This window comes from Camelus ferus, chromosome X (assembly GCF_009834535.1).
Source record: "Camelus ferus isolate YT-003-E chromosome X, BCGSAC_Cfer_1.0, whole genome shotgun sequence".
Lineage (NCBI taxonomy): Eukaryota > Metazoa > Chordata > Mammalia > Artiodactyla > Camelidae > Camelus > Camelus ferus.
The window spans coordinates 23,726,287-23,752,464 of NC_045732.1; the positions used below are offsets into that span (position 1 = coordinate 23,726,287).

The following is a 26,178-nucleotide window of genomic DNA, read 5'->3' on the forward strand; positions in this document are numbered from 1 at the left end:
AGATAGAGCCCCCGCCCACATCTATGAGCCATGTTTATTCATTCATTTATTTATTTATTCATAGAAACAAATGTTTACTAAATTCCTGTATTGTTCTAGGTTTTGAGCAGTGAGTGGTGGTCAAAATAAACAAGGCCCCTGCCCCCAAGGAGTTTATATTTTATTGGAGGAGACATAAAATTAGTTCATAAAAAATAAACAAGACTAATACAATAAAGAGTGATGACAGAGGTGCATCTAACTTAGGTTGGATAGTCTGGAAAGGCCTGTCTAAGAAGTGACACTTGGGCTGAGACCTGAATGAGGAGAAGGCACCAAGAGCATTCCAGAAAAATTAATAAATACTACAACTCTGAGGCAGAAATAAACTTGTTTAGTTAGAATACCAGACAGAAAAAAAGATGGTGAAAAACCCATGTTCTTCCATTATGTTTCACCAACAAGAAACAAGGATAAAGATGGTCAAGAAACCTAGAAAAGAGCTAATGTCGTGCAAAGAAATGTAAATGGAAGGCATGAAGCAGGATGTCAATAAAGCAGGGCTGCCTTTAGGTTGTGGTCCTTAGCCTTGAAGATAAAGAAACTACATTTTGTAAAGACCTTCAAGTAGAACATTTGGTGAGACTTGCTCATAATGATTCTACATTAAGGCTGGAGTCTGTAAACTGAAATACCAGTCGATTAGATTACAATGTGAAATATCACTGCCCAGCCCTCCCCCAGTAGAGACTTGGCTGTGGTCATAGAGCAAATGTATTTTCTCCCTATTGTCATATTACATAGGAAAGCAAATTACTATTATCGGGCTTCTTTGTGAGTAAGAAATTAGAGCAAAGAGAGAAGTAGTAATACAAAAATTTCCTACATCAGTCTCGGATGGTCCATAACAGGAATATACCTGCCAGATGAGCAACAGTGTAGCATTTGCTTGCCCAGGCACTCTCTCTGTTTTTCAGCATTTGGAAAAGCTTGAATTGAGCTGGCTTCTCAAGCACTCCTTATTTTCCCTTGTATTCCCAGTGCCTGCCTAGCGTACCCTGAGGTTCAAAGACAGTCTTAATAATGCTTGAAGAGAAAATGTATTAATGAATGACCTCTTACAGTTGATACCCTCTTTTTAAAATATACTTCTTCTTTCCTTTGAAACAGTCTTTTTTTTTTTTTTCCTGATCAAGAAACTAATACTGTGTGCTTTAAAGTGACTTTGCATTTCTCTGTTCTAATCCTGCGTGTGTTTGTATATATGATGTTCAGGCTGAATTCTGAGCTAAGAAATTCACTTTTGGGGGAAAAACATAATAGAAAATCTGATAGGCATTGTGGCCCAGGAAAATTGTCTACTATGCAAATGAAAGAAAGACTACTCAGGGAGGATGTCTTGATTCCCAGAAACACTTTGGGTTTATTAATATATTTTTAATGTTTACAAGCTGATCCCTTACATAAACCCTGTTTCAGTTCCCATAAATATCTCAAAATAACAGTGTCTTGGGATGATCTTGAGCTCCCAAGGATTATAAAATAGTCTTTGTCCAGAGTTACTCATTACTTTCTCAACTCACCTTTCAACTTTCAAATATATTAAGGTCTGCATTCAACTAGCAAGAAATTTAGACTTCTGTCCAACCTAAAAAGACCATATAATGTAAGCAGTAATTACTTCACAGAAGAATACTGATTACCCTACTAGATCTTAACCAACTACACTATAATAAAACACTCTAGGGATAGAGAGCCCACTGAAACTCCCCGCAAAACATAACGTAAGTTACATATGACCACAACAATAACATAAGACCACTCTCTGATGGAGGATCTATGCTTTCAACTTGCATCTAGATGTAAGACATTTCAGGGAGTGTGATGCCTTTTGAGGTTATACTGTGGTTTTAGAAACACAACTGAATTGTGAATGAAACCATGTTTTTCAGGCACTTTAATTCCTAAATTCTGTTTCTTTGTTAGTGGTGGTGTTTTTTGTTTTTTTATTTTTATTTCGGTGGGGTGGTATTAGGTATTTGTTCATTCATTTAGTTAGTTATTTTAATGGAAGTACTGGGGATTGAACCCAGGACCTCTAGCATGCTAAGCATGCGCTCTACGACTGAGCTATACTCTCCTCTCAGACTCTCTATTTCTTGATAGTCACTCTATTTACTGATTTTTCTCAGGAGACATGTGGGTAGTTACTGATACCCAGCAGGGAAATTATTCAGGGATTTTTATTTTCTCCTCTTTTTCAAAATATTTATTTAAAAGATAGCAGACACATATGATAGCTAAAAATGCCCTGAAACAGACTTGTGTTTAATGTTACTTGCTTATCTTTTGTAAGATTATTCAGAGTACATTTCAGACTCCCTACAAGGATACAGCCAAAGTATTGATTATTTTAATCCTTGGAGATGAAATGCTGCTTAGACTAGTGAGTTGAAGATCCTAAACTAGTAATAGGCTATTTCCATGTCTCTCTAATATTCAACCAAACTAATACTACAGATGTCTTGTGTCTGAAAGATTTATGCATTATTTCTGTGATTCTTTTAGTTGGTTTCTGTTCATTGTAAAGAATTTTAGTTTGCTTTTTAATATTCTTCAATCATATTTTTCATCTTCTGATTTTATTCTTTATTAAAATGTAACCGTACCTTCTTTTCTAGCTCTGTTCTTACACATGTGTGTACAATGTGTTTTGCATCTATCAGAAGCAACATACAGCTAACGCAAACACACTCAAAGATCTTTGGTATCTGGCATTAAATGTTATCCTTACAGATATCTTCTTTAAAGGTCCTTTGTACCTTTTGAAAAGAGAGGCAAGACAGTTTTAAGCAGTTTTGTAAATATGTCAAGTAAAAATGATGCTAATATTTATTTGTAGGGGCATTTACCATATTTAAATGCACAAACATTTGACCGTTTTTAGCCTGCCTTCAAATTGAATGACAAGTTTCTTCCAAAGACCACAGAATAATTATGGAGAATATTTTCAGTGGAGATATCTCAAAATGAAAAAGGGCATTTGAAGGGCAGTTTAACTCTTGAACAAATATTGAGAATATTTCAAATAATCTAAGGAAGAAGAAAATTCATCCCAGAACATAAATCTGTTGGGAAAAAAATCCTTTTCAATTCCATCACCATGTGATACTTTAATGGATCTGGGAGAGAAGTAAAACACGATAATTAAAGGGGAAAAAAGGCAAATTCAAGAACTCCAGTAATATTAGTGTGGAAATGGATACCTTGGCAGAAGCAAGGCAGAAGTCTAAGTAAATGATTTTGTAATGGACCCATCTGTCTGATTTGCACAACCATCCTATAACCTGGCACAACTTTTTGTATGTTGGGCTCAAAAGAACCTAAGGAATTGGAATTCTTCATGGACACTAGGTAAATACTCTTTGTTCTCATTTGTCTTGAGTTATAACTGATCATGATGGCTTGAAAAGTCTTGGTGAATAATTTTCCAAGAGCAGGCTGCCAAATTCCAAGGGACAATACTTGCAATGTATCTATTCATTTGCTTCCTTTCTTTCCTCTTTTGCAAACCAAAGTTAAATCGCCTGTGGTTGGTTATCCCAATGAACTGAGCGTCTCAAATTTAAACTGCAGGTGATATATGTAGCCTTACAGAATGTAAGAAACATTTGTTTGGTGCAAATAAATCAATACCTTGTATGTTTTGGTTTATAAGACTTCCTTCTGTGCTTTCCCAGTGCCCCTCCTTACCATCATTTAGTCAGCCATGGTCATAGAGCACCTATGTGCTAGTGTGTTGTCTTTTTTAAGATTCCTCAGAGTATACGTACCTTGTTGTATGCTAGGCACTAGAGCCACAAAGATGAGAAAGCAAGTTTGCCATTCCCAAGGAGCTCCGTATATAGTGAGGTAGACAGACATGCAAACACATAATTATAACAAAGTATTAACTGGTAGTAAAATGAAGTTAGATAAAAGGTCCTATGAGCACATGGAAGAGTTCCAAAGAAAGGTCTAAAAGAGAAATGATGTACTAAATTTGTTTTTTAAATCTGTGATGTAACAATAACAATAGCTACAATTTATCGAGTGCTTAAAACATTCCAGACACAGTGCTAAGCACCTAATATAATTCACTTTATTTAATCCTTTTCATGACCCAAGAGATAGATATTATCATTTCCTCCATTTACATATGAGAAAACTTGAGCAAGAAGAATTTAGATAAGGTTCTCACGGTCACACAGCTAATCAGTGAAGCCAAGGCTTGGGTCAGAAAATATGTCCATTGTCAAGATATTGTTTTCTCTTTAATTTTTTTAACTTTTTGTTTTGAAATAATTTTACCTTAAAGTAACATTGGAAGAGTAATACAAAGAATTCCCTTACATCCTTATCCAGGTTCCCCAGTTTTTTATATTTTTTTATCATATTTGCTTTATCATTCCCTTTCCCTCTCAGTAGATAGGTAAATTTATGATTTTTCCTCTGCATCAATTGATAGTAAGTTTCAAGCATGATGCCCCATTATCTCTGCTATAGGCTGAATGTGTCCCCTCAAAATTCATATGTTAAATGTTAACACCAAATGTAATGGTATTAGAAGGTGGAACTTTGGGAAATGACTAGGTCAAGAGGGTGAAGTCCTCATGAATGAGATTAGTGCCTTTATGGAAAAGACCCCAGAGAGCTAGCTCTGGGGCCCCGTCTGCCATCTGAGGACACAGTAAGACGATAGCCATCTCTGAGCCAGGAAGCTGGCTCTCACCAGACACCAAATTGGCTGATGCCTTGATCTTGGACTTCCCAGCCTCCAGAACTGTGAGAAGTAAATCTCTTCTGCTAAAATATTTTTTAGTATAGTAGCCTGAACTAACTAAGACAATTTCTGAATACTTCAGGGTTTATTTCCAAAATGACAAGGACGCTCTCCTATGTAATCACATTACAACCACCAAAATCAGGAAAATAACATTGATCCAATACAGCCATCTAATCAATAGACCTTATTAAAATATGCTAATTATCCTAATAATGTGTTTCATATTAAATATGTATTTTTTTTGTTCTGTTCTCAGAGCCAATCCAGAATCAGGTGTTTCACTTAATTGTCATGTCTCTTTGGTCTCCTTTAATCTGGAATAGTTCCTCAGCCTTTCTTCGTCTTTCATGACTGGCATTTTTGAAGAGCACAGGCCAGTTGTTTTGAGGACTATCTTTCAATTTGGGTTTTTCTGCTGTTTCCTCATTAGATTCAGGTTGTGCATTTCGGGCTAGAATACCACAGCAGAGATATTGTGTCCTTCTCAGTGCATACATCAGGAGGCCATGATGTCAGACTGTTTCATTACTGGTGATGTTAACGCTGGTCACTTGCTGAAGGTGGTATCTACCAGGTTTCTCCACTGCAAACTTACTATTTCTCCCTTTTTAATTAATAAATATTTTGTGGGAAGATACAAATATTTTGTTCCTTGATAAATATTCACCCACTAGTTTTAGAGTGATACTTGCCTGAGTTAATTTTTACTATTATGGTTACTAAATGGCAGTTTTCTAATTCCATCATTTTGTCTACATTCATTAGTTGACAATCTACCCTAATGAAGAGCTTTCCTCTCTCCCATATTCATTTTCATATTTCTTTTACTATTTATATTTGTATGGATTCATGAATTTGTGTTGTATCAATGAGTTATTTATTACTATCATAATTTACTTTGCTGCTCCAATTGTCCCAGGCTTTGTCACAGGTATCCCCTTCAAGGTTGTTCCTGTGTTCTATGAACATGTCTTGAGCATTTACTTTCTGACACCACAAAATATTTCAGGTGTACCCTTTTATTTTCCCTGCCCCAGCCATGGAATCAGCCATTTTTCTGAACTAGGCTCTTGTTCTTAACTTTTCTTTTTGTCCACTCACCAGGTCTTATGTTTATCCATATATGAACATAAGTAATACAGAAATCCAGAAATCCCTAGTAAGCAGCTGTTTTCACAACTACTACAGGAAATTTAAAACTCACTAACCTAGCTTGAAATCACTGTAAAATTTCCTAAAATGCCTTCTAAATTCCCCAAAAGGAATGACTTGGGCCCTAGGAAGATAAAAGATGATGAAAAGGAGAGCAAGAAAAGGAAAAGAAAGGAAAAAAAGAACAAGAAAAGTCATAGAAACAGATTTTTTTAGTACCTTTCCTGTGTCTGGCACCAAGATAGTTTCACGTGTAACTTCTCATTATATCTCTGCAGCCATTTCTCATGGTCGAGCTTATGATCCTCACTTAATAGATAAGATAATAGAGGTTTGGGATTTCTTTGACTTGCTCCATCCTACACAGCAAGGCAGAGAACTAGGAATTGACTCTAACTAGATCACGTTTTAAACCAGTCTTCTCCCACCCAATGCTGCCTCTATACAGTTTTAATGCTAATTCACTTCCTACATTCTGTTTCTTCAACTGGCCATCCCTCTACAACTTACATAGTAGTTCTTTATTTACCCATTTCCCAAATACCAGAACACCTTATGCTCAGACAGATGATAAAGACTTTCCTTAGCTCTAAGAACAACCTGTTACAACAAACATTTCCTTGAATTAGGATTCACCACTTGCTTTTTAGGTTAGCTTTATTTTCTGAACCGTGAAGCACTGTACTCTAGAACCACTTGACATAAAACAGACAGCCTTTATTTGGCAGGTTGTTATTAATGCCTCCTTTAATAAACACTATACTCGGTGTCTCCATTTTTTAAAGAAGACTATAAAATTTGGGAGGAAAATGCAGTTCACTCATCAGTAGACAATTTGAGAGAATGGGGAATTTTTATTTCTCTAACAGGGCAGAACTAAAATGTCTGATTAAATAGCAAAGCAAGGTGATGTTTATGGTGTTTATTCTGTGCACGAATTGATTACAGATCAAAAGCAGGATACATCTATAGATGTGTCCTAGCAAGTTAAAGCCGTCAGGATTCAGGCAGGGTTGTGCGAAACCTTTGGTGAAGTATGATGGAACACTTCCTAATAGAGCAACTAAGAATAGAGAATAACTAATTTTTGCACATTTAAAGCAGTGTATTCACCTGAATTTGCATCTCAAAATAACTCTGAAGAAGAGTGGGTGTATCACCTCGTCCTCATTTTACAGGTGAGGAATATTGAAGTTCAGAGAGATGAAGTGATTTGCCTAAGATCTCACAGCTAATAAACTGGCAGTTGATACTCAAATCCGGCTTAATGTTCTTTATACCCCACCATGATTTAAGTCCGACAAATTAGATTTTTGCTAGAATCTCTCTGGGCTTAATCAAATCAATGTGAGCACATGGCAAAATAAAAGAAATCCATTCCCACTTTATTCCTTGAAAGCTCTTAATAAAAGATGGAAGGCACAATGTGGGGCCCTTTATTCTGTCATTCTAGCAAAAAAAAATTGTGTTTTGTTTTTGAGTAGATCACAATATAACGTATGAAATATATTTTGGCCAAATTAAGAGCATCATACTGCAGAAATACTTTGCCTCTGATATTATGTGATCAGTTTATGCTATAGTTTCACTGTAGCAATCAAGTAACCTCTTCTATCATGTGAATAGGGATAAATATAAACCCAACAATACACAGGAAAGAACTAAAGGGGCGTCATGGAATTGGAGAGTTTGCCTACATACCCACCACTACCACCCTTGACTAAGATTACTAACTGACACTTATGACACAAGGGGATTTAAATAGGGGATCATTTTTCTCATATTATGGAAAATTTTATGCAGATACTATGATCATTATATACAGAACCTAAGACCAAATTCTTAAACTAAAAGTAATAATCACTATCATGTATTGAGTACCTTATATGTGTCAACTAGAACACATGGTGCTTTATTGCCATTTCGTCGTTTATTATTGAAACTAAACTATTGTGATGTAGATATTTATTCCTATTTTTTTAAATGAGAATACTGACGCTCAGACCATGCAGCTGATAATTAGGGAAGCTGGGATTAGAATTTCATTGTATTGAGCGCCAAAGCCCATTCCCTTGACAACTTGGCTACATTACACAATTAGAATGTTGTAGATATTATGGTAGACAGGAGTCTACTACTAACTCCCAATTCTTTTTCACATAGGAAGTTAGTGAATTAGCTTCAACCAGAAATGTTTAGGTCTCTCTTTCAGTTATCTTTCATCTTTATGTACTGCCATTTTTCCTCTCTTATTTTTTGCAGTCTTCTCCTGGGTGTGGTGAAGACTTGAATACTCCTTTTTCAGGAACCTGATTTCCAGTTATTCCTTTTCTAATTATTTGGACTTTGCTGCCAACTCTTTTTGCACACATGCTCTTCTATTCTGGAGTTTCTCTCTCCTGATGACTTATCTTCATCTTCTGGTCATTACTGTTGTAGCTCCATGGTACACTGTGCTCCATTTCTGTCACTTGTTGCTTGCTTGGCACATTCTCTGTTTTTTGAAAATATGTTTCATGCAACTTTCCTGTGACATTCATGTCCATAAAAATTTGCCTTCTCTTCTATGGACCAGTTCTTAGAACCTATCCATAATTAATCTTCTAGACAGTTAAGGGCTTAATTATTTTCATCTACTCCATCTCTTTCTTTTGGGCAGCAATACAATGGCCACTAGGAGGACAGTTTCCTTAGAACAATTCTCAAACTTCAGCCTGTATAAGAACCACCTGAAGGACTGGTGAAAACACAGAATGTTAAGCCCCACCCTCAGAGTTTCTGATTTCACAGGTCTTGGGCAGAAGCAGAGTAAGTGCTAAGACTTTGCTCTTCTAACACATTCTCAGATGATGTTTATGCTAGAGGTCCAGAGACCACACTTTGAAAACACTGCTTTAGACTGAGGGGAAAAAGAAAGCTAGTCTACCATGTCCCCATAGCATAGTATTCTTGTTGAGAACTCAGTCGTTTGACAATTCCTTAAAACCATCTGCCATATCTCAGCACATTTATTAGGTAGTGTGTATAAAAAGATAAAGAAGCCTTTATCCAGAATTTCAAGGAATTCATGGCTTGATAAGAGACATGTATGTAAATGAATAAATGCAATACAGTAATAATAAGGCCTGTAACAGTGGTAAAACAAGATAGCCAGAAGACAAAGAGGCGGTGGTTACTTCTCTCCTTAGAGGTTACATCAGGGTTTATTAAGTGGAAATAACAGTTAAAAGGAGCCTTCAGAGGAGGTGTAGGTAGCAAATTCTAGGCAAATAGAAGTGTGTTCAAAACCACAGAAATCTAATGTTTGCAGAGGTGGAGGGGATTGGTCGGTTTTTGGTATGCTTTAAGTGTTGAGTGAAGTGGAGATATTAAAGGGATATGATTGAACAAATAGTGAGATTGGATCTTGTGTGTAATCTAACATGACCTTTTCCTGGGGTTGAGAGAGTAATTTGAGTGTTTCTATCAGTGAAGAACGTTATTAGACTGGAGCTTTGGAAGTATCACTGTGGAAGATGGTTGGGAGGAAGGAAGAACGTGGTGCCAAATAGAAAGCATGGATACCCTAGAATCAAAAGAGAGACTCTCATAGACTGGGATACCAAAGATTTTGATACAAGGGAAAGTTCTGTTTAGTTTAGAAATACTCTGTAAACATTGTATTGTAATGATTGTATGTATGTGCCTGTCTTACACAGTACACTAAAAATTCCTTTGATCATCTTTGTATCAACACTACCTGTGGTAGTACCTGACCTGGCTTTAGTACGAGCTCTAGAAATTTCTCAGTGAATAGAAAATTAATGAAACCCAGTGTATCATTTATTCTCCTTTGGATTTCAGTCCTGTTCTCTATAAAATGGGGAGGAAAGGACTTATTTCATTCTCCCCAGAATATGATAAATGAATGGATGAATATTAATAAAGTGATATATACTTATTAGGAAGCAAGTAGAAATGGATGGCATCCTGGTGATGGGATTTATCACACAAATGATAACCAGTTGAACCTTCATTTATTTGAATAAAATTTCTGAAATTATCTCCAAATTGCTTTGGTAAAGATAGCTGGACTGAATTAAAACTGTTATTACAGAAGTCTCCAAATGTCCATTAATTTTTTTGCGCAAGTAGACTAATTTGCAGAAGATTTACCCATTCCTGTATGAAACCAAGGCACTGCTGGTTCTGTCAGATAATTTTCTCAATTACATAACTAGGCAATTAAATAAACTGCAAAAAAAAAAAAAAAATAGTTCATTGCTTTCGGAACCTCCCATTCTGATAGGAGTGAAATTCTTACCCGTAAGTGACTAGGTATCACCAGCTAAACAGAAATTTTAAAAATAACTTGTTTTTAATTGTACCTATTTACTTTCCTGATCACTCTTTTCCTTAACACTCTAGCATTGGCAAGACGAAGACATTTTCATGCTTCTGTGATTTTACTTGTTCTTTCTAATAGCAATATAAATGTTCAGGGATTCAGATTCCAAGTACAAAAGAAATAACAAAATCAGAACTACATTTAGACATGCTAGAGATTCAAACCTAAGAGATAACATCCTAGAAAAACAGGGAAGGGGGAAGTGGTTACAAAATAAAGGAGAATTTGATTTTTTTTTCCAACAGAGGATGCTAGTTGGCCTTCAAAAATATGAGGGCTACGGATTCTGAACCTTGAATTCTAGATCCATTTCATCCTGGGGAAAAAAAGAGATTCTTAAACATGAAAAGGATTTGGAAAATATACTAAACACACACACTCTTTTCCTAAAAGTAATATGGCTGAAAGATATGGTCCAGCAAAACTAAAACACAATTCATAAAAGAGGAAGCTATCAGATACAAGAAACAGTGTGAGCAGAGAAAACAACAAAATCCATCCTTAAGCTGAAACCAGTTTTTTTTCCAATGGGGGTGCTGTGGGCATTTTGGGTGAACAACTGCTTGTTTTGTAGACTGTCCTGCCTATTGCAAAATGCCAAGCATCTATGACCCCCAGTTTTAAAGAAAGAGTTCTGAGAACAATAGAGACATAACACTTTTTAAAGTGAATAAAAAGCTAGAACAATAATACTGGGGGGGCAAGGAGTTATAGATAATGTTTATTGTGGTTCTTTGTATTATGAAAATTAGTATCTCAATGAGAATGATATGAACATGACAAAAGGCAACAAAGTGTAAAGTATACTTCACTCTAAGCCTCATTCTTGCTTCTCAGACTGTCTTCAGCTTTTGTACATGCTGCCGTAACATATTTATCAATGTGAGTGTATCATATACACATACTCATCTGCAGCTTCCTTTTTCCGCTTAATTTATCTAGCAGACATCTCCAAACCAGCACAAAAATAAACCTTAAACATCTTTGTTTTTGTTTTATGTTTGCTCATTTTTGTTAAAAGTATTATAAATGATATGCATGGAAAATAAATGAAAGAAAGGATTTTGATAGACTTTGCAAAAAGCTACTTATCAGCTATGATTGGATCGTAATTGAGGGGCACTTGGCCTTGCCTTGGAGGTGAATACGGCTTCTTGGAAGAGCCACGGCCTGAGCAGAGGTGGAAAGGGGAAAGGAGAGAGGCATTTCGGGCAGAGGGAGCATGAACCATCTATTTGGTGTCTATAGAGGATGACAGACAGTTTGGTATTGCCCAACAGAGATTGATGGAAAGAAGTGGGGAACAAAAGACAGGCAAGAACTGGTCATGGAAGGCTTTGTTGGCTGACAAAGAGGCTGGACTTTATCTTGGGAACCATTTGGCAAATTTCAGGTATTTTCAAATGGGAAATGGTGAAGCCGTATTTGTGTTTTGGAATGACTTCTCTAATGACTGAACAGATTTGAGCAGGTAAGATCAAAAAAGAAAAATCAGAAAAGGAGGCTATTGTAAAGGTCTGAGATTCAGAGGATGAAGATTTGGACTAAGACACATAGAGAAAGGAAAGGAAAGATTCTAGAGATATTTAGGGAGGAGAACAGACAGAACTGAGACTTGTTTTATGTAGGGTACAAGGAAAGAGTTGAGTGCCAGGTTTCTGATTTGAAAATACAAGAGTAGGAATGAATGTAGAAGAGGAAGAAAAAAAATTCCATTTTGGACTTGTTTGAGGATTTTAAGTTTCCTATAGGATATCTGCCATGTATTTTTCAAGTGAAAGTTGTAAAATCTATGTCATATAAATTCACGGGGAGAAAATGAATTCACTGGGAAATCTTGGGAACAGAAAGGCTCAACTGATATGGAAGACTCTTATTCTGTCAGTCTCTGTGGTGAACAAGATGGCCTCCAGTTTCCAGACTCATGTCCATCCGACCAGCTCAGTAACCTGAGGGAATAGTTGTAGCAGCAAAGATCTGGGAGGGGCTGCAGTTGGGAGCCCCAATCTGGGAGCAGTTTAATCAGCTCATTCACTCAACTAATCAGTCATGAAAGAAGCAAGGTACTCTGGTCAGGCCTGGACTGACTCTTACATCATGGTTGGGAGTGGGGTTAGCCCCACTCCAAACACATGTAATGACACCGCCCATAAAAAAAGACACTTCTTAAACTAGAATGAAGGGAGATAAGAGGAGAGATGCCAGAGAGGCAAAAAGTACAGATGTCTACTACTACATATTAAGGGATATATTCAGCAGAAAATTCTATACCACGGGCCTTAAGCTGGGTGACAGTAGAGAGAACCTTTCATTTAAGTGGAGTTTTGGAGTAACATTAGATGGCCTGAAATTTTTAATGACTGATAAGAGGCTGTTCTTGTGACAGAGACTGAAGAAGTTGTGGGACCATCCTGAGATTTCATTGAAGGCAAGGGAAGGCCCATGGAAGCAGGTTTGAAAGGACAGTGGGAGACAGTACCACATGGATTCCAGCTCATTCAGTAAAATAATTATGTTTTTTGGAAAAAAAAAAAAAGAACATGTATGTGAGGAGAAAATATCCAGTAATGCAAAAGAGCGCAAAAGGAAATATATCTCCTTCTCCTCTTTCCACTTTTAGCCCCCCACAACACACACACACACACACACACACACACACACACACACACGAAACCACTATGACAAGTCCTACCTTTATCTCTTCTGTGTTCTATCAATTTTTTGTAAAAGTCCTATGTCATGGTTTATCCTCTTTAGATAATCTCAGTCTCTCTCCCTCCCTCTAATTTCCTTCCTCCCTTTCTCCCTCTTTCCCTTGCTTTCATAAAATATAAGAAACTTGGCACTTTTTACCATATCCCCCATCTTCTCTTCCTTTTTATATTTGTTGTAAAATTTTGGTACATGATATTTGTCAGATGAAAAAAGTTTTCTTCTACTCTGATGTGTTAGAAGTTATTATGGTGACATGGGATTCATTTTTATTAACTTTACCCATGCCTATTAGATGACTGTATGATTTTTCTTATTTAAATGTTAATATAATTCTATAAATTGATATTCTAGTATTATGTCAACCTTGAAATCCTTGAATAAGTTAACACTGGTCGTAATACCAAGCCCTTCCTGACCCTGGTAGCGAGTCATCATGAAGTTCAATCCCTCAGGATTCACTGGACTTTTGAAATCTAAGAACTGTTGTCTTTAATTTCTGGGGAATTATCATCAAGTTTCTTTTCAGATGTTCTCTAACATGAACCTCTTACTTCTCTCCTTCTGGAACTCCAGATAGAAATATGGTAGATTTTGTCATTGGTGCTCCACGTATATTTACTATTTTCCATCTTTTTGTCTTTCCGTGCCTCCCACTGAATCATTTCTTCAGGTTCATCTTCTTGTTGCCTAATTCTGTATATAAATTAACTATTAAACTAACTCTTTAACACTAAAATTATATTTTTATTTTCATTTTTTTCATGTCTGGAATTTCTCATTGGTCCTTTTTCAAAGGTTCTGTGTCATTTATAATAGTTCATATATACTAATTGATTTAGGTATAAAATCATGAGTTTCTCTCTCAGAATGTTAAAGGCCTTTTTGCATAATTGCATAATGTTCTAGCTTGCAGTTATGCTTATGTAAAATATGATTCCTGTCTGATTCTTCAGAATGTATACTAACTCTGGTTGTCTCTGCCTCTTCCTCTCCTCTCTCTCTCTCACTCATTCACACACACACTGTGCGACTCTTCTTTGTTCTGTTTCTGAAAATATTTAGACTCTTTCGTTTTTCATTGTTGTTTAAACATATCAGAGTAAGTCTGGGTGTAAGTTGTTTGCATTATTCCTATCTGCAATCAGAGGACACTGGGTGAGGGGAGGGTACAGCTCAGTGGTAGAACACATGCTTAGCATGCACAAGGTCCTGGGTTCAATCCTCAGTACTGCCATTAAACAAACAAACAAACAAACCTAATTACCTCCCCCCTCCAAAAAAAACCCCAAAAAACAAAAACACCCAGAACATATACATAGAGAGAGAGAGAGGATATTTTGAGTTGAGAACATATATTGAAATTAGGGAAAATTTTCTCCTATTTCTCCATTTATTTCCTCTATTCCATTATATTAGTTATCCATATCCAAGACTCATTACTAGACTGTTGGACTTCCTGGATTGATCTTTTTTCCACTCTATCGTATTTTCTATTTCTGTCCATTTGTTCTTTATTCGGAAATACATCTTTACTTATGTTAAGAAGAACTTTAATTAGAGTAAAATGGAACCTCTATATAAGCACTTTCATTCACTGCACATGCTACAAGTGCTCGTCTTCACTAGGTCCAGATTCCTTTACTGATAAAATGCACACATTAAAAAAAAGATAGATCTATAGAAACCTAGGAACAGAGCCTACCTCAGCCAGCCCTAACTTGTAACGTGAGCAAGCAAAATTTTAAATTGTAAAGTCCTTGAAACACAAGTGCATTTTGTACCACCATATTAAAGGCTCACATTTAGTGAAATACAGGTATACTTCATTTTATTGTGCTTCACTTTATTGCACTTTGCAGATACTGTATTTTTTATAAATTGAAGGTTTGTAGCAATCCTACATTGAGCAAGTCTGTCAGTGCCATTTTCTCCAACAGCATTTGCCCACTTCATGTCTCTCTTACATTTTGGTAATTCTCACAATATCTTAAATCCTTCACCAGCAAAGATTACAACTTGCTAAAGGCTCAGATGATGCTTACTATTTTTTAGCAATAAAGAATTTTTAAATTAAGATATGTACATTTTTTAGGCATAATGCTATTACACATTTAATAGACCGCAGTATAGTGTAAATATACTTTTATATGTACTGGGAAACCAAAAAATTTGTGTGACTTGCTTTATTGTGGTGGTCTGGAACTGAACCTACAATATCTCTGAGGTATGTCTGTAATTAAAAAGTAATGAATCTTACTCCTGTAGATGAACATAGGGATTAATGAAGGCAATATTGTCCAGAGCCAGAGGGTGAATCATGAAGTGGAACCTGAGGGAAGCAGAGAGTCATCATCAGTGGGTGCTGTGAATATTAGTGGTACTAATTATTTGAGATAATAATATGAAAATTTTGAGTTTGAATATAATACTCTTCCCACCAACTTGTAACATGATCATTACTGTAGACCACAACATTAAAAATTTATTGACTATTGAATACCTGATTTGTGCACCAAGCTTGTAAACTCAGAGGGCACACAGGCTTCAAATTATATTCCTTGGCTTTATACTGAATTTAAATTCCATCTTCTCCTGATTTAGGAAATACAGAGAAAAGCATGTGGTTATCTATAATAGGATAAAGATGTCATTATATTCCATTTTATCTTCTATAGTTTGGAATATTTGTCTGATTTCTATCTCCTAGCCCAAGTAATCATATGCCAGAGTCCAAATTATTATGATGAAATATAGAATGAGTTTTATCATACTGGAAAAAACCGGTTAACTTGTATTGAATTTATATTAATTTATAGAGAATTAAAACTGGTACAATATTAAACCAGCTGTTTCTAACATTACTTTTTATTCATCTCTCTTTATACATTACTCATCTATTCTTATATGTTGTCTACTACAGTAGCCACCCCACTCCCTTATCCAGGGTTTCATTTTCTGTAGTTTCATTACCCATGGTCAGCCATGGTCTGAAAATATTAAATGGAAAATAACAGAAATAATTCATAAGTTTTAAATTGTACACCGTTCTGAGTAGCATAATGAAATCTCATACCGTCCCCCTCCATCCCACCCAAGACGTCTATCACCCCCTTTGTCCAGTGTATGCCACCCATAACTCATTTAGTAGCCATCTCAGTTATCAGATCTGCTGTTGCGATATTGCAGTGCCTATGTTCAAGTGACATTTACTTTACTTAATAGCCCCAAAGAGTAAGAATAATGATGCTGGTGATTCAGATATGCCAAAGAGAAACTGTAAAGTGCTGCTTTTAAGTGAAAAGGTAAAAATTCCAAGTTTAATAAAACAATTGTGTGCTGAGGTTACTAATATATAAACTAAGAACAAATCTTCTATCCATGAAATTCTGAAGGAGAGAAATTCATGCAGATTTTGCTGTTGCACCTTAAAGTGCAAAAAGTTATAGCCACAATGCGTGATAAGTACTTAGTTAAGATGGAAAAGGCACTATGTTTGTACAATAAGATACTTTGAGAGAGACCACATTCACATAACTTCTATATCAGTATATTAATTATAATTGTTCATTTTATTATTAGTTATTGTTCTTAATCTCTTACTATGCCTAATTTAAAAATTAAACTTTAGCATAGGTATGTATGTACAGGAAAAAAATTGTATATATAGATTTTGGTACTATCTGCAGTTTCAGGCATCTATCTACTGGGGGTTGTGGAACATATCTCCCAAGGATAAAGGGGGGCTACTGTACTTCCATTAGATCCCTTAGCATATGATAGAAATTAAAAACACTCTAACAGAAATAAAGAATACCTTTGATGGATTCATTAGCAGTGTGGGCACAGCTGAGAAAAGAATCTGTAAACTTGAGGACATGTGAATAGAAACTTCCAAAACTGAAAAACAAAGAGAAAAAAAAGATGGAAAATATGGAACATAATATCCAAACAACTGTGGGGCAATTTCAAAAATTGTAATATATACATAATGGGAGTACTAGAAGGAGAAGAAAGAGGGAAAGGAACAGAAGAAATATTTCAAACAATAGTGATTTACTTATAGAGAAAAAAGATAATTACATGTGACTTCTCCTCAGTAACCATGCAATAAGAAGAGAGTGGAGTGACATATTTATTGTGTTGACTTAAAAAAAAACCAACCTAGTATTCTGTACCCTGTGAAATTATTGTTCAGAAGTGAGGGAGAAATAAAGACTTTCTCAGACAAAGATTGACGGAATTGTTCAAGTGAATCTGCCTTGTGTGAAGCATTTTTAAAAGTTCTTCCGAGAAAAGAGAAATGACATAGCTTGGATCTGCGTAAAAAAGGAAGAGCACCAGAGTAGGAATCAGTGGTAAATCAGTAGGAATCAGAAGGTAAAAAATTTTTTAAGTTTTCTTATTCTTAATTAACCTAACAGATAATAGTTTGTTCAAAAAAGCAACAATATATTTAATGGTTATGCTTTATGGATAAGTAAAATGAATGGCAGTAATGATACAAGACAGAAGGGAGGAATTAGGTATACTTTGTTATTGTAAGGTTCTTGCACCATGAAGTGGTATAGTGTAATTGGAAAGTGGATTTAGATTAGTTGTAAATGTATACTGAAAGCTCTAGAGCAACCAGAAAATACGTTTAAAAAAATATATAGTTGATATGTTAAGAAAGGAGAGAAAATGGAATTATATAAAATGCTCAATCAAAATACAAAAGGCAGGAAAAAAGTTGAAGACAAAAATAAGAACAAAGATCAAGGACCAAGAAACAGAAAACAGTAAAAAAAAAAAAAAAGTATGATAGATATTAATCCATTATATCACTTTAAACAGCAATGGTCTAAATACACCAATTAAAAAACAGATTTTCTGAGTAGATTTTCAAAAGACAAGACTCAACTGTGTGTTGTCTACAAAACTCACTTTATTTTTTTTCATTTTCAGTTTTATTAGGTAGAATTGTTACAATTTGACTGCACATATATGCTGTATTGCGTGTAAGTACATATACACAATATGCTGCACATTTTTTAAAATTTACATATGTGTACTGTTCATTGCAAAACCCACTTTAAATATAAAGACATGTATAGATTAAAAGTAAAGGGATGGAGAAAGATAACATCATGCTAACAGTAATCAAAAGAAAGCTGGAGTAGCTATATTGATTTCAAATAGCAACTTCAACACAAGGAAAATTATCAGGGATAAAGAAAGGTATTATATATGATAAAGGGATCAATTCTCCAAGAAGACATAACAATCCTTAATCTGCATGCATCTAACAAAAGAACATCACTATACATAAGGCAAAAACTGATTGAACGGCAAGGAAAAATAGATGAGTCCACTCTTATAGCTGGAGACTTCAACATCCTTCTAACAGTAATGAGCAGATCTGGCAAGCAGAAGCTCTATAAGGACAGAGTTGAACTCAACACTGTCAGTCAACTGGATCTAATTGACATATATAGAAAATTTCATACATTGGCAGCAGAATATACCTTCTTTTCAATCTCAAATGAAACGTTCCTCCTTTCACACTGCTGTCCAGGTGAACACAACCATATCTTTTATCAGCTAAAAATGCATATTTTATTAAATGTCTGCATCTGTATTTTAATCATGGAGCACAATCCATAGTGTTTTGGTTTCTGCTATAGTTCTAAAATCAAAACAAGCTCTCTAAAATAAGACTTCCTTAATTCCCCCCAAATTATAAGGTTAATTATAGTTTTAATGTCACTTCCTTCATTCCTTCAGTCAGCTATTAATGCTGTCTTTCTTTATTCCTTCATTCAGCTATTCAAAAACTGCTTTTAGCATCTACTTTATGGCTTATATTTTGCACAGCCTTCAATTAATTCTCTCACTGCCATTTTATTTTCCTTAGTCTGCCACCCAAGGAGAATAACTCCTGATAACCTCTAGGAAAGGGGAGAATCTTGTGCCTCATCCACTCCCATCTGTATATCTGATTTGTTTTTCTATCCATACCAACTTATCTTTGCATAGCATATTAAGGTTATATGAATATATTTATTTTCTGCAGTGTGGCAGAACGTGGTGAAGTAAAAATGAATGTAGGACAAAATCACTATTGCTGATTCTGAGAGGAAATATTAAAATACAATTTCCTGGGTGGCTTAAGTATCATAGTTCCACAAAATAACAAATTTGGGGGGAAAGTTATCAAAAAGACATAATCCATGCTCTTTAAATCTGTCACATCAGTGAAATGTTGTGAATATACATCTATGGTTCTTTCCCACATTTACAAAATGTAATTGTAGGTAGATGGTTGCCCTGGGAACTCTAAACCCACTTTTCTGACAGTTGTCACCTTGTTCCCAACCCAAGTTACTCTTTTTAATATAGTCCCAGATTTCATTATCAGATATTTATTCTGAGGGGAAGTTAAATCAGAAAAATGTAAGGTTCTCCTATAGATTTTCTTATCCATGTATTTGAAGCCAGAAGATTCTGCTTTTCCATACAATTGGTCATATCATATATATATATATATATATATATATATATATATATATATATATATATATATATATGCCTGATTAGATTATCTGTGAAATTGAATGTTAAACAGGGCTGATGTGACCTTGAATATTGCCCTTTTCCTTTCTTTCTTTTATTCCTTGTGATTTTTCCATATCTCACCCATCGAATTTTATTGTTCTAATTTCCCAGTATAGGATATGTGTCATAAAGGGTGAGTGAAATAGCTTTAGAGGAAAAAATAAAGGAAATGTCCAGAGTTAAAATAAGTGGAAGCATAAAGGGCACTAGCAACAAATAACCGCTTGCCATATTGAGACACTGTGGGAGATTCCCAGGATGCCCAGAGATGCTATGAAATTCACACTGCCTGACTTTATACCATTCTCTTAGGATTTACAGCAACTGCCAGAAGCCAACTGGGGTTTTTCTAGGCTATTCTCCACTTCCTCTTCCATATTCTTAATGTTCCCAAAAGTCATTGGAAGGGGTTAATGAAAAAGGATGTAGAATATTTTTCCTTTTAAACCTAAAGTGAAATAGTCATGTTTGAGGGACTTTTTAGCTTCTATGTGAAAATACAAAGACCTAAGTAATCCCTAAGGGCCTTTTGTTCCAATGATTATACAAACATTTTTAATTAAAATGTTACAATAGAAAGAATGATAAATTTAGTGAATGGAAGGTCATAAAATTGTTCAAGGCATGCAAATCAAAACAAACTAATGTACCAACTATATTGGCAAGAGATGCTTTGGGCTGAAAGAGATGGAAATTTCACCCAGGAAGATGTACAGAGGTGATAATGTTAGGTAGTGTTGGTGCAGCTGCCACCCAATGTCATTAAGGACCCAGATTCTTTCTCTTTTTGTGTTCCATCATCTTGGGTTTGTTGGCCTTTGGTCTTCATATTTTGACATCCTGATGGCAATGGAGTTTCTACAGTTTCATCGTGAAGTCCATGATCGATACAGGATGAAGGGAAATGGCTCTTACTGCCACATATGTCCCTTTTATCAGAAAAGCAAAATTTTCCTAGAAGGCCACAGGCATACAACCCCTCACTGCTTGAACACAGGTCATCTGGTCACTTCTAGCTTCATGAAGGTTGGTAAACTGATTCTGTGGTATTTTTATCCTTTACAGTGAGAAAAAAGAAAGAGATGGAGGCTTGGGATAGCTATTAGGCTAGACAACCAAGCATGTCTGCTACACAAACTAAGTTAATTGGGTTTTATGAATCCTTGTTTCATGTACCATTGTATGACTCTAGAAGATAAATTCGTGAAAATTGGTATTGTGGGAGAAAACTTCCTGCAGTTCTTTGTTGTGATAAACTCTTCTTTCTGTATATAAATCCTTGGGTTGGTTAACAGTGAAACAAGTTACCATGAATTAAAATGACTTATTTTACAAATGTCAGTCATTATACTAAAGATAAAAGTTAATTTAAATCCTGAGAAGAGATTTTGAGAAAATTATTGGAGTTGGTCCTCTTTTAACTTAAAAATCAGCTGCATAAGCTCTTGACCAAAATTTTCAAGTTAAAAATAACACTAACATCATTGTTTGAAAATAATATGGTAAATAGAGATTTGAGAAATTAAATGGATGTCATTGGAATCTGTAATCATTAGATTTCTAATGAGGGTGCCTCGAACAAACAATTAATCAAGCTTCAGTGGTTTGGATGAATCATGCCCATTCTTTGACTTTGTTACTTACAGAGCATTTTCTTTTTTAATTGCAGACTGAATATTTTCAAATGATGTTACTAGTAATTATTGATGAGTGAATTGCACAGGATTGTGAAATTTGGTTTCAGTTGAATAAGAAAAGTCAAACAATTGAGCAATTAAATTCATTCCAATCATCTGAGCTTCTAGAAAATTGGTTTGAAATGGCATTGAGGAATCTAATTGAATTTCTATATATTGTGTGCTAATATAACTATGGGCAATTAACTAATATTTGAAATTTGAGAAGAGTTTGAAGATTATCTCCAATCATCCAAGATGGTATGGTGGAAGTAAGTGAAGTTTAAATTAACTCCCTTACTTCCTCAGATAAAGAATTTTAGTTTAGAAGTGGTTAAATTACTTGATCAAAATAGTATGACTAGTTAGTTAAATCAAGAGCTAAAACCAAATTGGCTTAACGCTTGTGTCAATCCTCTAGTTTTATATTTCTCTTGAAAAATAATGGTCACATCAGTATTTTACTTGCTGCCTCAGGATACTGATAGGAATAAAATTTATGTGAAAACCAAGATTTGTAAATGATGTTAATGTATGAGAAATATGGGATTAAGGGGCTTTCATATACCTATTAATGTAGCCCAACAAAGAATCAGTAATCCATGTAGCTAGAAACAAACAAAATCTTGGACTTAAAAGAAAAAAGATAAGGCATCTATCTTATCAAAATCAGATAACAGAAAAATGCATCTCCATTGTATTCCTTTTATATTGTGTTCTCCTAGAAATCAATTTGAGGGGAGGACAATGAAAATATTTGCTGCAGCCAGGTGATTGAGTTCTCCTCTGGGGAATTGTAAAGGTAGTCAGAGAAAGAAAGGAGGTTTTCTGTTAACCCTATCTGTATTCTCTTCTATTTGCTGGGGTCAAAGTTTCCTTGCAAGGCTAAAAACAGTTTGTCGTTTTTCCCAGTAAGAGTGTTTTCTGTGTAATTCAATATTGGATAATAATAATAATAGCAAGCATTTAGTGCGCTCTCTTTTTTTGGTATCATGAACTGCACCTTGTGCTTTGAAGGCTTTTTCTTAATTGATTTTCACAAAAACCCTGTGAGATAGTGTAATATTCATTAGAACTAATCACAGATATTTCTTGTTCTTCTGGGCTGTGATAGGATTGCCCTTCTCTTCCCTCCTTGGAGTTAGGGATGATCGTAAATCTTGCTTTTAGCCAATGAAATGTAAGCGGAAGTGATGGGCGCCCTGTCTATGTGGAAGCTTTAAGAGCCAGTGTGCAATTCAACAGAGTCTTTCCTCTGCCATTACAGTTAACAATGTTCCAAAGAGTGGTACTCTCTTAACCTGTGTCTTAGAGTGAGAACCGCTGGGGCGCAGTTCCTAGCTGCCTTACAATGGAAATGTAAAGAGAGTGAAAGATAAAACTTTGTATTAAGCCATTAAGATTTTGAGGGTTGTTACTGCAGCATAGCCTGATCCATTCTGACTGATATAGGTAATAATTTTTACTACCTTCAATTTACAAAGGAGGAAAATAAGGGTAAGTTATTTATCCATGATGACACCACAACTTAAATAGAACTTAACTCGATTCAACCAAGCAATCTGACTCCATTGCTCATATCCTTAGCACCATTTTATATAGCTGTGGTAGTATACTTATTATAAAGAGGGAATGTCCACTAACATGATGTGGAGCCCTGTATTTAATTTCTAAGCATAGACAGGGGATTATTACTTTTAGTTCACTTAACTTTGACATATTTTTAGTATTTACGAATCATTTACACATGCATAATTAATCCAATAGGATATACCTGAATATTGTTGTCCTCAGGGAAAAAACAGTATGAAGAGGTCATCAAAGCATATATCCAGGGATCCTTTGCAAACATCCCTGTGTTAGTCAGTTTGGGCTGCCATAGCAAAATACCACAGATTGTGTGAGTAAACAACAGAAATTTGTTTTCTCATGACTCTGGAATCTGGGAAGTCCAAGATCAAGGTGCCAGCCCATTTGGTTCCTGGTGAGGACTCTTTTCCTAGCTTGTACACAGCTGCCATCTCATTGTGTCCTCAAATAGCAAAGAAAGACAGTGTGTGTCTCTTCCTCTTCTTATAGTAACACTTGACCTATCAGGTTAGGACCCCACCCTTATGACCTCATTTAGCCTTTATCACCTCCTCAAAAGCCCTGTCTCCAGGTATAGACACATCGGAGGTTAGGGCTTCAGCATATGAATTTTGGATAGACACAAACATTTGGTCTGTAACAATCCCCTAGGAGCCCTGAACAATTTAAGAAAGCTTTACTAATAAAGACTCACTTCCATTTATTTCCAAGTGTTTTCTGTCTCTATATATGGGACTAAAAAGAAAGTCCAATGAAAAGTGTATCATCCTTTCATTTATTCACTTATTTAACACCTATTTATTGAGCGTCTATTATATGCCATATTATTCTAGGCACTGAGGTACAGCACTGAACAAAGCAAATTTCTTTGCTTCGTGAAATTTATGTTTTAATAGGTATATATCATATGTCACATTATGCCAGAGTAATATATTACATTAATAAAAAATAAAGCAGATTAAAAGTATAGAGAATGATAGAAGCCAGAAAAAAAGTACTATTGCTGCTTTTCAATGGTAGTCAAATAAATTCTCTCAAATGAGGTGACTTTTATGCAAAGACCTAACAGTTATAGCTTTAACAGCTTCAAATATTGAAACTGAAAATATAATGAGAAAGCTATTCTCGGATTCCTTCACTTTACAGAAGGATAAACTGGGATCTAAAATAGGGGTTGGCAAACATTTTTCTCAAGAGCCCAGTTATAAATATTTTTTATTTTGCATGCTAGACAGTCTCTGTCATAACAACTCAACTATACTGTTGTAGCACAAAACAGCCATAAATAATAAATAAACAAAGAATATGGATGTGTTCTAATAAAACTTTATTTACAAAAACAGGCAAGGGGTAAGATTTGTCCCTCAGGCTATAGTTTGCCTATTCCTAATCTAGAACAATGAAATGACTTTCCCAGGTCACACGTTTCGTGGTTGATGACAGCAGAGAGGACAAATATGTTTCTTCTGTCACTGAAAACAACAAAGACATCTTTAGAGCAGGTTGTCACAAAGACAGAGTTAAATAAATAATAATATGTCATGGGTGAAAAAAAAATTATCCATTTAACTTCTGGCACCTGCATTTATTTTAGGGAGGGAACTGTCTTTGTTTAGGAAAACATATTGGTAAGCTACTTGTGAGAGAAGGTGACACCCTGAGGGCTGAGTTTAGCAGGAGGCAATGAAATAAAAAGGGTGACTCAGTGGCTCTGCACTAGAAAGGAACCAAAATTAGAAGAAAAGGGAAGGTAGAGAAAAGGAAAGAGGGAAAAGCCAATCGACAGAACATAGTGGTAGAAGAAGGCATTTGAAGAAAAATATGTTTGATCAATTTTTAATCAGCTGCATTGTGGCAATGCAAACCGTCTATTGTCCTCAAAAATTAAGAATACTCTAATGCACAATTCAAAGGCCTTTTATGAATGGGCTTTTGAATATGCCTGTGTGGGAGTAGGAGGAAGAAAGTTAGGAAGCTGAGTTTTGTCTGGGCCAATTCTTTTTGTGTGTGTGGCATTTAATTAAATCCCAACCTTCGATAGCTCAACCGTCTGTTTTCTCTATTCCTGTAGTTAAACACCACCAGGGAAGGTCCCGTTCCAGGGCATATTGGTCCAGTAATAAGTTTAAAACTTCCAACCTCAGAAGGGCCCTCGACAGTGCCCACACACTCTTTGCAACAGCTATTTCAAACGTTATCCACTCTATTCAAAGCATCAAGCTTTCCCCTCCTCCTCTCCACTTACATGATAGCCTGGCATTTTAGATAAAAAGAGAAAGCATCAGATGGTAACTCCCTTACCTTCCCACCCCACCTAACGTACTAATCACGGCACCTCTAACTTTGGAGTAGCCTCCTTCCCTTCTGTGAAAAGAGAGGGAGGGCTGCCTCTCCTCCTGCATAAGGTGAGACTTCTGCCTCGCGGACTGAACACTGTCAGCCCTTGTCACTCGCATACTCCAACGTCTTCATGAAACTGAATCCTTCACGTCGGTGCTTTACACTTACTTACGTGCCTCTGCTCTACATGCCACTGCCTTCTCCTGCCCGCTTTTCCTTCTCTCCTTCACCGCTTAGCTTCTTGAAAGAGTAGTTGGCGAAACTGTCCTCATTTCCTTATTCCCCCCCCCCCACTTCTCAATCAACTTTTCCCAGTACCATAATCTCACTAAATGCAAGGAGAAATTTACATTTTTACCTTGTTCAAGATTTCCACAGAGCTTGACATTGTTGACCACTCCCTTCTTGAAAAACTAATCCTTTGGCTTATAAGTCATTACCCTCCCTTTTTCCCTCTCTGCTCTAACTTCTCACTAACTGCCTTATGTGCAGTTTCATGCTCTTCCGCTTCCTAGACACCCAGTGTTGAAGTTCCTCAAAGCTAAAACTGAGGTTCTCTTTTCTTTCTGCTCTCTGTTCTGCTATTAAGTGATCTTATTCTCATGCAAGGTTTCAGTTAGCACCCATAATCTGGTGACTCCATTTTATTTCTACAAATGAAACTCTCCTTGGAACTCTAGACCATAATTGCTAACAACTATTTGACATTTCTTTATAGATGCTTCAAACCCATGTCAAAAATCAAATTTATGATCTCCCTACTTAGTCCTCTTACTGAAGAGTGAATGGCATCACCATCCAACTGCTTATAAAAGACAGAAACTTAGTAATGCGTGACTCTTCCTTCAATTTCCCTCATATCCAGTTAATCACAAAGCTGTCAATTCTACCTCCTAAATATATGTAAAATGTCTCATGTC

At 35.7% G+C, this 26,178-nt stretch overlaps 1 long non-coding RNA gene across 1 annotated transcript; it reads right to left on the minus strand.

The window, feature by feature from the left end:
- Positions 1 to 15,260: 15,260 nt before the first annotated feature.
- Positions 15,261 to 25,700, minus strand: LOC116662144. The gene is made up of 4 exons (XR_004318127.1): positions 25,617 to 25,700; positions 16,873 to 16,955; positions 15,559 to 15,650; positions 15,261 to 15,387 (listed from the first exon to the last, which is right to left on the minus strand). It is a non-coding gene; the product is annotated as an uncharacterized LOC116662144 (long non-coding RNA).
- Positions 25,701 to 26,178: the final 478 nt, after the last annotated feature.